Raw genomic sequence first — 14,297 nt, 5'->3', positions numbered from 1 at the left:
ATACAGAAAGAAATGTCGGTTCTCTCCCCTTCAGCCTTGTGTCCAAGTTAATTGTTGTATAATGAAGGGTTGTTTCCTTGGAGAAACTGTCCCTTTAGAAGAGAGATGGGGTAGTATATTTTCCTTCTGAATGGCAGAGTATTTTTGCAGTAGGCTTTTTATTCCTTTCTGCTAATTCTTGGCTTCAGCAGACAATTAGAAATGAGTCTCAGGTAAGTTTAAAACTATTTTAAGTGCTTATCCCAGGGGCAATACTATATAACAAGGGAACCAAGCAAAATGCTTCTGGCTGAGTCCTGGCCTTGGTCTTGGTTCCATAGCATGCTAGATAAAATTCTTATTGTCACCGATGATGATCAGTCTCTGGGAATCTGGAATGGTTGCAAACCCACCATTTCCTGCAATTCATCAAAACCTGGTCTCCAAATGGTTTTGACTTTCTTCAAAAATATCATCATATATCACAGTCATAGCAGGCCCCTGCGCCCCTCTTCCCCACTATGGCTGGGTCACCTTCCAGAGCATTTATTTTCACTGGGAAAATGTAGGCTGGAGTGACCTTTGATGAGACATGTCTATTCTAAGAGAGATGGTTATTCATGATCTACACTTGATCTTAGCCAAAAGGCTAAGAAACCATGGTTGTTCATGATCTAAATTGCAGATAAATTGAATAAACTTCTCTCCCCAAAGAGCTAGAATAGGACAAAACCAAACAACCCCCCCCAAAAAAAATGGCATTTAAACATCCTGTGCTTTAGGAAAGTAAAATAAACCCCAAAACCAAGAATGAAAAGAAGTTAAAGATTAAGGGCAAGCAAAGAGTCCTCAGAGGAATGTGGCAAAAACAAAACACAAATGGGCAAAAAACACTGGACCAAGGAAATTCAAATATCAGTGTTCTTGTTATGTCTCATTGAGGAGCTTCTCTCTGGTCTTGGTTTCCTCAGCTCCATGGCCTTCCAGAACATTTTGTGATTCAAATGAAGAGATCACTATAATATCACCCTGGGAGACCCCCATCTAAGAGATCTCTTTCATCTAAGGCAAGGAAAGCCAATAAGACAAAAGCAGATGCTACACTGAACAACTTCCCAGAGATACAGCCATTGCTTGCATCCTGCCTGCCACCCTCCCATCTCATGCAGGGATCTCTACAAAACCTACTTGGGTATCTTTGAAAAAAACATAAAACTCCATTCAAATCCTTATCCCTCCATAAAGAGCCAGAGCCTCTTCCCTCTGGTTCTAAGCTGAGAACAGTTTGTCCCCGCTTTATTGGCTCTTTCATCCTTTCATTCCAGATTTCTTACTATTTTCTAAGCCATCTATCTATAAATCACTTATAATCAGTATAGTCAAGAATCTCAGGTATGATACTAACATGAATGCAAAGCTCTCTGTTGAGACTCAGAATATTGGGAGGGCATACAGTTTAGATACATTTAAGTAGATTTGCCGTGTAACTTCCAAATAGAAAATGCCCTCTTATAAACTATTTCTGGTTATTGTGGTCTAGGATTTTCAGATCTATCTTCTTGTCAGAAACAATAGAAAGTGCTAGATAAAATATTTTCATCGGAAAATCAAGTTAAAATCTTTGAAGTGCTAAAGAGAGAGAGAAAATTACAGGTTAATTTATGGAGGAAAGCCAGTATCTAGAACAATAGGTAGAAGATGGGAGCACTCAGGCTGCCTGTGCCCTTTAAGTGTTTGTCAATGCAACACACTTGGATTTTAGGTCATTGGTTAAGTGGAATAAGAGAGAAGTAAAGGCCCAAGGTGTGCTGAACACTAGGAGTTTTATAACCCTCACTAATTAAGCAGGAATTCAAGGAGCTATGTACTTTATGCTGAACTAGAACTAAACCCATTCTCTTTCCTTTAATGTTAGAGGCTGTAGAAAAGACTTCACTGGTACCAAATATAGCAGAAAAAGAGAAGGAAGAAAATAATTTAAACTGACCTCTGAGTTGACTATAGCCTGAAAGAACCTAGACCCTCAACCCTTGTTTTGAGGTGGTCCCTTTCTAGAGGCATTCCAAATATCTGGCATAAGTAAAATACAAAGCCTCTGTGGCAGAGGGAACTATTCATCTAGGGTTGCAGATTATTTTTCAAGGACAATGATCAGCATGCACTCAAAGATAACTAGGCGCCCATGGAAACAAGGCAATGAGTAAAGAACTAGAAGAAACAACAGGCAGTAAAAGACATTGGTCAGCACAGATACCAGATTTTGGAATTATCAGACATAGTTTATAAACAAAAAGCTCAAAAAATATACAGGAAAAAGGAAACCATAAAAAGTAACAGACTAAGATTTAGGGTTTTAGGATATCACAATGTAACTGAAATCTGCTAAAAGGTAGAAATGACATTATTTTTTATGCCTGAATTTCCCTGATTTTGATCAGTAATGTGATTCTCAACGTGATTAGTGTCTTTGTAATCCTCAAGGAATCAGGTAGTAGAGTAACATTGCCTTTACCTGGTCTACAAGATACTCATCTCCACAAGCCAATGAAAATAATTGTTCACTGCCCTCTCTCACATAATATCAATCTACAAACAACCAAAACCAAACTGAGCTCAGTTTAGTGGTTTCTGGCTTATAGTAAGTGGTTATATAAATAACTACTATTTTATTTTTTGTGCCAAAGGATATTGTTTTTATAATTATAGTCAGAAGAGTCTTATATAATTACAGTCAGAAGAGTGTCTTGCATGGTTGTGACAGTCTTTTAAGATAGTCTTTTTGCAAATGTCACTTAAAGTCACAAAATATAAGTTCTGTATTCCTGTCATTGAACAGTTCATCTTCTGAGTATTACCTGTCTCTAGGAATTTTTTGAATGTCAGTGTCAGAGTATGTTTTCTGAGTATGTATATATGCATGTGTGCATGAGTATAGATGCATATATTTGGCATATCTTCTGTGTGTCTCTGTGTGTGGGTTTACAGGAGTAGCATATGATTATGTATGTATATGTATGTGAGTTATGTGTGTGTGCATGCATATGTGTATGTGTGTGTCTTTAGTCTACATTTCTGAAATGAGACAGCACTTTGGGTCATAAGTCGAAAGTTCCTTTTTTTCTTAGTTCTAGACTTACTGTTAACAGTCACTGTAACCAAGTTTCCCCAAACACCCACACACAATAGAAGAATGGAGACCTAGACAATTGTGCTCAGTTCCTTCAGGCTTATGAGAAATGATCCAATTTGTTGAAAATTTTTCTCAAAATTTACATGAATCAAGCATTGGGGCTGTGTAAGTGATGTTTACATGGTCCCTTGATGTCCTGACCTCTCAGTCCCAGAAATGACTAAATGGAATAACTCAGAGATCTCAGGAACTCACACTAGTGTTTCTGGAGCAGGCTTAGAGAATCAAACCACATGTGTATGTGTGTAGTGTGTTTGTGTATTTGTGTGTATGCACTAGGGTGTTTTGTGTGTGTGTGTGTGTGTGTGTGTGTGTGTGTCATATGTTCTTTAGGCTTTACTTGGAAGCAATATCTTAAAAGTTTCTCAGATGCCCAGATCCCTCATATGTCATCATTCCCTTCACTTCTAAATCAACTTCTGTCAACACAACAAATAAAGCTGAGATTGCTATCCTTCCACTGTGAAATCATTATTGAAACAATAAACCATAAACCTGTAAGTAAAACAGAGAGTGTGGGGAAAGTAACAAGTATTTTTATCATAGCTAAAATTATTTCAATTATTTTTTTAAAGTAGAGTTTGAATCCCTGTCCACAAAGGGTATGAAAGGCTGCTTAGTTGAAGGGTAGTCTATCTTCTCAACAATGCTTGAAAGTTGGTGTCTAGCAAGTTGCTGGCACATAGTGATGACTCAGTAAACATTTTCTAAATAAAGGAATGAATACATCAGAGAAAAGTGATAGCATGGAGTCAATCTTGGGCAAGTTCCTAAAACTCCCTGTGCCTTAGATTGCTTATTTGCAGAATGGGACTAAGAATAATATCTACCAATTGGCATCGTGAATAGGACAATTCAAATCCTTAGCACAGGGTCTGGCACCTAGAAATCACAAAGTAAATCTAGCTCTTATTATGGTCACCATAATTGCTTCTGTTCTATAGGAGACGAAAGTCTCAAGACTTTTGATTTTTAGATCACACCTCCAATGATGTCTTTAAGAAACCATCATGTTGGCTGGGATGTTATCTGCTCTTCTTGTGCCATTTCACTGGGGGGGGGGTGTCTGCTCATAGGAAAAGCATGAAAGTTGTGCCCAAGACTCCAATGGCTTCCCTGCAGTCAAACCCCACAATCTGTGGGAAGGCTCTCCTGGCAAGCCGTCTTCTGGTTGTCTTCCCAATTTCCCTTGATTCCAGTATCCCCCTCTGATCAGCACCCCCTCCCCCCACACCTGGAAAGAAAATGGTTTTCATCTGTCTGGAAGGAGCATGTGGAACCCAAGTCTATCAATCTTGCAGCCATCACAGCCTCTGATGTAGGATTGACTATTCATCTCTCTCCCTAGCTGAGCTTAAAGGAGCTGAAGATGGTGGGGACTCAGCAAAGGGGACCAATGGAAATGTCCACCTGGAGCCGTGGGGGAGGGGCAGCTCCGGCGAGGATCACCGCCCTTCCCTCCTTTGCATTGGCCTCTGGTGGCCCACAGGCAGCTGACAGACGGCTCAATCATTTCCTCAGGGCCAGTGGGCTCCCACACCAGCTGGCTTTGACATTAGCTCTCAGGCCCTGACTGACAAGGGACTTATCTTTGGCTGTGCCCAGGAGGCCCAGGAGAGTCTGTTTTGAGTCCTCTTTGAGTCTGTTGATTTACTGTCCCTGTTGTCCAGTTGATCCATTTTTCCTCTCTGCTTGCTCACAGGGTACCCCAGAAACCATCCTCTAGTGATATATTTGGTTTATGATTTCCTCGGGAGCTAAGGAAGGAAAACAACCTCGGCGGTGCACCTGTCGGATGTTAAAGGGCAAGCACCTTTCAGCCAGCATAGCAGGGAAGGGACAGACCATGTGGGTCCTGGGCCCACACGGAGCTCATATTCCTCCATCAGGATCCTAGCAGAAGCAGGATAAGCTCCCTTTGAAATGTATTTGTTATTTTATTTATAGCTCCATGTGGGCCCTGGGGCCTTTGGGTCTGGTTTTGGCCAATGCAGCACTGCAGAGTCTGATTACAAAGGCAAATATCTGGGGACAGTGATGGCCTAGAAGCAAAGTGTGGGTACCACTGTGGGCGGAGCCTCCTCCCCCACCATGGAGGTGTAAGGCCAGAAACAAGCTGTTCATCACTGACTTCCCCAGGCACAGAACATTCATGCAGTGTTATTGAGCAGCTCAGAATGAATCTGCTCATGGCCTGTATATTTTTTTCATCTAGACAGGACTGTTAAGTGAGCGAGCAATAGTCGCGCAAAGGACACAAAGCAAATTGATGTCTGACTTTCTGGTGCAAGTGTGGGTTTTAAGGATTCCAAAATCTCTCTCTCTCACCCTCTCTTTCATTTCCCTCAAATTTAAAGGGACAATAAAAAAAATTAGAGGCACAGAAAAACGTGTACCAATTTCAGGTATAGGTGCACGTGGGAAGCAGGTGAATGTGTATAAAAGGTGGTTTGGTTTGTGATTTCTGGATGTGACACTTACACCAGTGGTCCAATGAGTGTGGTCCCCAGACCAACAGTGACTGTATCACCCGGGAACATGTTAGAAGTGCAAATTCCCAGCCTCCACCACAGATCTACTGAAACAGACACTCAAGAGGTGGAGTCTGGTGAACTGTTTTGTCAAGCCCTCCGGGCGATGCTGAAATACACTCAAGCTGAAGGCTCACCACTCCACACCAACAATGTTTATAAAATTATCTATTAAAGTTGACTATGACGATGAACCTCAGCTGGGGAGAAGCATCATGCTTAGGGTAAAGGGGACTTTCAGCCCGGGAATGACAATGGTGCCAAGGATTTTCAAAAGGAGTAAAATAACAAAGACTCAAACTATACAGAGTTACTCTGGCTGCTTTGAGGCTGGTCACTGAAGAGGGTGTGTTCTCTGTTTATGAAAAACAACATCAGCCACACACCAGTCTTCTCCACATCTTTATGGAACTCTAAAAGGCTCACTCATGAGATCTGTCCCATAGGTGGTATTCCTGGAATGAAGTAATAAAGTACAGTGAAAGTCTGGTAATAAGACGTCCTTCTAATGAAGCAGTTACTCCTTGTCCCTGAACATAGATGGAGAAGAAAACATAGGAGAGGGTGTTTTAACTCAAGGGTCCACATGGTTGTGACCACTGCAAGGTACACTTCAAGCTGTTGTTGCGATTTTTATGCCCCTACATAAAGTTGGCTGTGACAGCTTCTCAGAACAAAATAAAACTGCCTGAGCCTCGCAACAGGCCTTTTAAGAATGGCAGATGTCATGGAGGTGGGTGTGAAGGGATTTTTAGTTTGCCAGTGGAAGATCTTTTTACAAATGGAAGTTCCCTGCCCTCAGGACTCTGCCACAACTGGCTTTGTAATTTTATTCATTGGGTCTTTGTTTCCTCATCTATAAAATGGGGAGGTTAGACATGAGGAGCTATAAGATGCTTTGAAGGCCTATGGTTATCTGATTCATTGTACAGTCCTTCAGCCAAGTTAATCGGAAAAAAACGACCTTCCTGTGTGAAAGATAAGCCAATTTACTTATCTGAACATGCAAAAAAATTTTATATCAACTTAGTATCTTTCATTTAGGCCCTATTGGGTTCCATAACTATTTATAAGAATAGATTCACAAGTAGTCTGGTCCAGAGAGTGCCTCCATATTTCTTAAAATCAAGAATCAAAAGAGCTTCTCTTTAGGTTTTTAAAATTTTTTTGGATCTGGTTGATAAAAGTAGATTTGAGAACTATAGAAATGCCATTATTTAACTATTTTTTAAAAAAATGATGGATGAATTTAATACACATGCACATCTATGTATATTATATTTTTGTGTGTTCTCAAGAATTAAACAAGGAAAGAGACAATAAAGGAAAAGTGGGGAGGAAAGGGCTGTGATATGCAGTACCTTCAAGTCTTATCAGAGCTGAGACATTTGGGAGGGAAGGAGTCATACAGCAAAACTCTAAAAGCCATTTTGGTATGTGTCCTAAGAAGGCTGAGATCCATGACACGCATTTATGGAGGAAATCCTGATATGGTATTTCCAAATTCCTGAGCAGTGTGGTGGGAGGAATTATTAGGTAATTCATACTTTAGATATAAAACATTAATCTTGGCTTAACAGCAGATTTAGTGAAATAGCCATATTTTTTTAATAAAGAGCAATTTAATTATAATCTTCTTAGTAGGGGCATTAGAGAAGTGATATGTGATCATCAAATGATATGTCTAGAAAGGATTATGAATATAATGTAGTCTACCTCCTGGACAGAGAGTTATTAAGTTTAGTTTATTTAGCCTGAAGGGTTGTTAGAAAAACTCATTATAGGATCTCTTAATAGTCTTGTTAGAGGAGAGGAGAGAGAATAAGGGGAGAGGGGGAAAGGAAGAGAAAAGAAAGCTTAGAAAGAGTAGTAGGCAGGTGACAAGTATCACAATGGTCAGCAATTTTATAAGCAGCAAAGCCCAGAACTAACAGATATCAATCCAAATTTAGTCTCTGAATGTATATGGACCCATAATAAGGCCTGAGAATGCTGAATTGAGGATAAGACTTGCTTTAATGGAAGCCAGTTTTCTACCACTGTGCCCGCTGCCCAGCAGTGACTTTCCAAATGTGGGAGATTATGAGAGCTGCTTCCATTCTGTTTGCCAAATCTTGTGTATCATATCCCCGTGGCCCAGAGCAATTCAGAATTATACAGAGAAGAGGATTCGTGGAAAAGCAATTATAGTTTAAAGATGTCACAGTGCAAATCTGCAGTGCACGTCACTGTGTGAGCAGCTGGCTGTGGTAGCTTTCTCAGAACTGAATTGCTCAGTCACAGAGTGCTTGTGGATTCCATTTGACTACATAGCATCATGTTGCTCACCAAAAAAGGCTGTACCTGACTATACTTCCAGCTATGGGAGTCAGAGTTCCCATCTCACAGCATTAAACTCCCTACTTTAGTCAATCTAAAATTTTTCTGGTTACCTCAAGGGTTCTAACATCACTGCATCTCCCAGTTAACCATTAGAATGTCACTTTTTTTTTAATTGTCTGTTCATACACTTTGCCATTTTCCTACTGAAATTTCTACCTTTTGCATATTGATTTTCAGAAGTGTCTATGGTATTCATTATATATTGCCTTAGGTGTCGAAAATTTATTTTCCTAATTGTCATTTTCTGTGAAATTTACAAATGGTATCTTTGTTCAGCAGAAATTTTGAATTTTGTTAATCAAATACACCAATTTCCCACATTAAATTTTTTATTTTTAGGTTATTCGCATTATCTTTGACTATCCAAATCTATGCCTTGGTCTTCCTTTTGATACTATTAAGAAGAATTTCAGGAAAAATTCCCAGAAGAGATTAGATAAAAATGAAAGATAAACACCATTTATCTGTAAATTTAAAAAAATCATCAGCAAAGAGGAGATTAAAACAGAAATTATAAAATATTTAGAACAATGAGAACACAAATGGAGTTCTTATTATCTACAGGAACAAAGCCAAAGTAATTCTTTGGAAAAACTTTATACTCTGAAATGCATTTACAGAATAAAAAATAGTAAATGAATAAGGCTTTTTAACTTAAAAAGTCAGATAAATAAACAAGCAAACAGCAAAATAAACACAAATACAACATTATCAAGAAAAAAATAATAAAGAGCAGAATTATTTTTTTTTAAATATGAGTCAAAATAGAGTTGATCAGTAACCCTAAAAACAAACAAAGCCTGTGGCAAGTTTGCTGAAGAAAAAAAGGAAAAGTTACAAACTACATCAAGAAGTAAATTAAAAATATATTTAACTCTATATTCAAAAGAAATAAAAATGTAAGAGTTTACTAAGAATAAAACTAATTGCCCCAGTAAATATAAAACCTAGATGCACTGGCCGATCTTTTAGGAAAATACACATTTTTCATTATTGTCCCAAGGAGAATTTAAAACCTTGTGGCCATAGTGACCTTTAAAAGAATTGAAACAGTAATTAAAGATATACTCATATACTAATTTTTAAATACCACTGGGCCAAGATAATTGTATATTTCACCAAGAATCTAAAGGCCAGCTAATTCTCATCATACAAATTATTCTAGAGACTAGAAGAGGTAAGAAATTAGCCAATTATTTCAATGAGGCCAATATGATCATGATCCAAAGGTAGCAAAAAAGAAACAAAGGGTATGGCTCAATTTCAGTTTTAAGTGCACATATAAAAATCCTAAATGAGAGTACTACAAAAATAGAATCTTAACAGTGTTTTAATAGAATATAATGACCATGTTACGTTTATCTAAGGGATGCATGGGTTGTTTTATATTTTTTAAGTGTCAATATGGTTCATTCCCTACAATAACATATTGAAGCAGAACACTATACATTGATTCCATCACAGGTAATACCTCTTAGTCATAAAAGATATAATCATTGGACCTGACTGATTGTTGGCTTAGTTGTAGAGCACTGGCCGGGAGTGTGGATGTCCTGGGTTGGACACACAGGAGAAGTGCCCACCTGCTTCTCTACCCTCTCCCTCTCAATTCTCTCTCTCTCTCTCTCTCTCTCTCTCTCCCCCCCCTCCTGCAGCCATGGCTCAATTGGAGCAAGTTGGCCCTGGGCACACTAAGGATGGCTCCATGGCCTCTGCCTCAGGCTCTAAGAAGAGATCGGTTGCTGAGCAACGGAGCAACGCCTCCTAGTGGGCTTGTCAGGTGGATCCCAGTCGGGGCACATATGGGAGTCTATCTCTCTGACTCACATTCTCTCACTGAATAAAAAAAAAAAGTCCAATTAAAGCCCAGAAGCTAGATGAGGGTACCTGCTCTTACTACTTCAACACGGTACTGGAGGGCCTAGCCACATACTTGAAGACAACAAAAATTAAATGAGGTATAAATATTTGAGGAAAAGAGCAAAATGTTATTTTTATACTGTAGTGGGTGCTGGGATGTGCCATCCAGATCTCTGCCTTCTGTGACTGACGCACTCTCCAAGCTGCTATGAGCATTGCTGGATGACAACCCTTTTGGCAGAAGCTCTTGGCTCAAGGTCACACTCTGTTTTGCATGTGGCTCTTATGCAAAAACTGAATAAGGGGAGGATGTAAAGGCCTGGTCCTGTTGCCTCGACTCTGCCACAATGCAGGGCCACCCCAGATCTTCACCTTGCCAAGGGGAAGACCCTGTAAGCCTTTGCTATGACAGCATTTCAGCCCAACTTCTTTTTCCCTTCCATCTTCCCTTCCCCAACAGGCATTAATCTGGAAAGATCTTCCTAATAAACTTTCCTAGGACACTTGACCTGAAACCCATACTGAAGATTTCATGATCTAATGTTACCCCTCCCAAATAAACCTCCAAAATATTAAAATTAATGGAAAAGTGTATCAACCTGACCAGTAGACCAATACAAAGGCAATGTCAAACTCATACAAAGGCAATGTCAAACTCAGTAGCTTTCATTTAATCAGCAAAAACAATTAGAAAACAACCAATAAACATTTTCACAAAGCAGCAAAACTATAAAGCAATTACAAATAAAGTTAACAAAAATACATGGGCTTTTTTTGAAAATATGCTATGAATTTTTACAAAACATTGAAGATGATGTGGAGAAGTGGAGAGAAATGTAGAAAGCCTTTGTTCTGTTATTATTGAAACTGAGAATCAGTCAGTTGATAATAAAAAGATTTTTAAGGCCTGGTATAATTAAATAAAAAGGGAAATGTAAACCTAAAATATCTCGGGGGAACACTTTTTTTTTTCATTTTCTGTTGCATGAGGTTTTAAAACTGTTTCCATATATTTCTGCATCACTGATTCCAAATCTGAAATCTGTTCTTTTGTGCATGCTCTAGTTTTTATGCAATTTTAATTTCTTTTTGTTACAGTTAATGGCATGCATTGGTTTTTAAATTGGAGTTAAAGGGCAACGACTCTTGGATTGAACATAATCACAAGGCAATTAATGTTTTACAGACATCACTTTTACATAATTGTAGTGGTTTTTAAATGTAAAAAATTATTATCTGATAAAAACACCCTCTTAGTTTGTTTTAAGATTGAATCATGGCTTCTCCAAGTAGGCATAAATGTAAGAATAGTCCTGACACCTTCTGTTATATAAGTGGCTGTTACACACTTCAACGTCAAAGGCACAGTATTTCACCATTTGTGACACGTGTATGTATTGCCTATTTTCAAGTTCGCCTTGGAGATCAAGACAAGAATTGGGCTTCTCATATTGTGTCATAATTGTAAGGAAATACTTTGTGACTGGACAAAAGAAAAATGCAAAGGAATGCCTTTTGGTATTCCCATGGTTTGGTATGAACCTAAGGACCACAGCAGTGACAGTTATTTCTGTCTGATCCATAGAAAGGGCATCAGCAAGAAAAAACGGCATATGATTGCATATCCTAATATTCCTTCAGCAATACAACCTATCCACACTCTGAGACACATCCAGTTCCAGTTTTCAATGGTTTTATTTCTCTAAAGACAAAGAAAGTGAACATGGTGATCAAGTGTATTTTGATAAGATGCATGAGGAAATGGTTGTAGAATCTGAAGGGTCTTCTGATGCCAAGCAGTCATTAACCCCTCAGCAGGTTAGCCAACCCAAATTGAATGACTTAGTAAGAGATTTGGGCCTATCAAAGAAAGCAGCTGAGTTATTAGCTTCCAGGCTTCAAGAAAAGAATGTACTTCACCGGTCAGCTAAAGTATCCCATTTCAGGAAGGATGAACAAATTTTTGTGGACTTTTTTCCCGAAGACAAACACTTTGTTTACTGTTAGGATATCAGCAGTCTTCTCAGCCAGCTAGGTGTTATCACTTACAGGTCAACAGAATGGTGGCTATTTCTTGACAGCTCTAAACGAATTCTGAAATGTATTCTCCTACACAATGGTAATGTTTATGCAGCAGTTTCAATTGGTTATTCAACTCATCTGCAAGAAGATTATAATGACATAAAACTTGTCCTCAACTTTCTGAAGTATTAAGAGCATAACTGGATCATTTGTGTGGATCTTAAAATGGTAAATTTCCTCCTAGGACAACAGAGAGGTTTCACGAAGTATTCTTGCTTTCTGTGTTTGTGGGACAGCTGAGCTCAGGAGAAACACTGGACACAGAAGGAGTGGCTGAAACATGAAGCTCTGGAAGTAGGGATGCAAAATATTGTAAATGAACCTGTAGTTAATCGAGACAGGATCCTTTTCCCCCCACTTTACATCAAACTTGGCTTAATGAAGCGGTTTGTTCAGGCTTTGAATAGAGAAAGTGAATGCTTTCAACATATTATTTCTGCTTTTCCTGCCTTGTCTTTCGAGAAGATAAAAGCAGATATATTCAATGGACCTCAAATTTGAACTCTCATACGTGACAAAGAGTTTTCCAGGAAGATGAATAAGGAGGAAAAAGCAGCATGGCAGTCTTTTGTGGCAGTTACAAAGAACTTCCTTGGTAACAAAAAAGCAGAAAACTATAAACTTCTGGTTCGAAGGATGCTGTTGGCTTTCTGCAACATTGGATGTAACATGAGCATTAAGATTCACTTCCTGAACAGTCACCTTGATAAGTTTCCTGAAAATCTTGGAGCTGTTAGTGATGAGCAGACTACTGCTGGAGCATCAAACGAGATTGTCCTCAACAAGTACACAAACACAAGAGCTACAAGTGCAAATTTTTGCCTGAATGGAATTTTAAAAAGTTTTGTGCAAATTTTATGATTAAAATAAAGTGTTTTAATATATTCTATTTTGAAATTGTAGACAAATTCTGATGCAATCATATCTTTTAGTGTATTAGTGTATTTACTGCATTATATAAATTATTTTCACAAAGATGATGCCCAAGAAGACATTCTACTACATTATGTTAAACTAAATGTTGAAAATTTTACATTAAGATGAAAACCTAAACCCTTGATTTGCAAAAAAATGTAGCTTACAGAGAAAAACTAATATCAGATTTGAGATCAGCACACTTGAATTAGGTAAGAACAAGTGTTTTTGTGGATGCAACAAAAATTTTGTTCCCCAGTGATTTAATTGCAACTTTCAACCTATAAGTTTACTGTTTTTCACTAATATTTTTCTATAGATCAGAGCTTTATGTGTTATCTTTTAACAAAGTCATTGATTGGAGTTCCTCATTGACTTTTTTTGCATAAGTCATACCTGTAAAGGCAACATCTCAAATGTTCAATCTCATTTCCTTTGAAGTGAAACTATTAGTTAAAATGATTGATGAAGCAATGGTTAACCAATTGCTCGCTTACATCTAATTTTAACAACTTCCCTTCATTGAGTCTTTCTAAAGCATCAACTTAGGCTTGGCAGGAACAATAGTTCCACTACTACTCTCTTTCTGCATGCCTTTGGTTTCTGTAACATTTTAATTAAATTGCATAATAATATTAACCAGTGCAGATGTCATGTGAGGGTATGTAAGCTTTCAGCTCAGTTGATGAAGACCAAAATGTGTGGGTGTTCTTCTAACTGGGTGGATTCAGAGTGCATGGGGGTTAGTGAATGTATTTGCAGTAATTTGGTTAGGGGAAGTTTGACACAATATTGTGAAGATGGCAATTCTTTCAAAATTAGCTTATATTTCATGCAATTGATAAAATCTTCATAGAACATCATAAACTGACCCTCAGATTCATGTGTAAGGCTTTTAATAAAAGCAAAATTGAGAGCAAAAAAAGAGATTGAGTTCTACCAGATATCAAAACACAATATGAGTTTATCACTTTGTTATGGGTCAGTATGATAGAAGTAGATCAGAATTAAAGATAAAGAATCTAGAATAAAGAAACAAATTCATGTATATATAGGGATTTAGGATAAAGAGTGAAATTGAAAGTCAAGGGAATGGTACTGGGACAATGGGCTCCCCATATAGAAAACAATTCCTACCTCACATTTTATGCAAAGCAATAACAAAAAAGAACCCCATATAAGTGGATTAAAGACCTAAATCTTTACATATATGTTGTAAAACCTCAGGAAATACACACACACATATATACACATATACAAATATGTGCAAAACTAAAAGGGAATGTTAAAAAATCTGATCATATAAAAAAGAAAGAAAATTTCTATATAACAAAAAATTATATCACAAAGACAAAATA

Source organism: Saccopteryx bilineata, chromosome 1 (assembly GCF_036850765.1).
Source record: "Saccopteryx bilineata isolate mSacBil1 chromosome 1, mSacBil1_pri_phased_curated, whole genome shotgun sequence".
Classification (NCBI taxonomy): Eukaryota; Metazoa; Chordata; class Mammalia; order Chiroptera; family Emballonuridae; genus Saccopteryx; species Saccopteryx bilineata.
The sequence above is the reverse complement of the archived record's forward strand: the minus strand, read 5'-3'. Positions refer to the sequence as shown.